Consider the following 539-nt stretch of genomic DNA (forward strand, 5'->3'; position numbering starts at 1 on the left):
ATACATACCTGTGGAAACTTTACAGTAAAAATTATTGATATGTATAATTTTTATTCACTAATCACTATAAAGCATTCTTAGGATACCTACTGGGTATTATGACACTGTCTTACTGTTAGGAAGCACAAGAGATAAAAACTTGTCCTTTATATTGGAGTAGATACCCTGAAAATTCCTTAAATTGAGCTACAAAATCTCTAAAAGCTTTACTGATCAGGCATGTTTTGTGACAAAACTTTTCCTTGGGAAAGCCAGTTCAATACATACACAAGCACAGACATTGGCTCATGCCAGATAGGAAGCCCATAACAAGCCAAAGTATAGACACCACCAAAGTCCAACTTGGTGAATTAATGAGTTTTATTGAGGATACTTAAGAAGTATGGATGAGGGGTTACATGTACATGTAGAAATGACTCATACATGTAACCAAAGCACACTCCAGAATGGAGCTCACAAAACTGAGAATGTGGACCGCACTACATACCCTGAATAGGTTAGAGAGAAACTTTTCTAAGTGACTCTGGTCTAAATCTCTT

This window comes from Mastomys coucha, unplaced genomic scaffold (assembly GCF_008632895.1).
Source record: "Mastomys coucha isolate ucsf_1 unplaced genomic scaffold, UCSF_Mcou_1 pScaffold13, whole genome shotgun sequence".
NCBI lineage: Eukaryota > Metazoa > Chordata > Mammalia > Rodentia > Muridae > Mastomys > Mastomys coucha.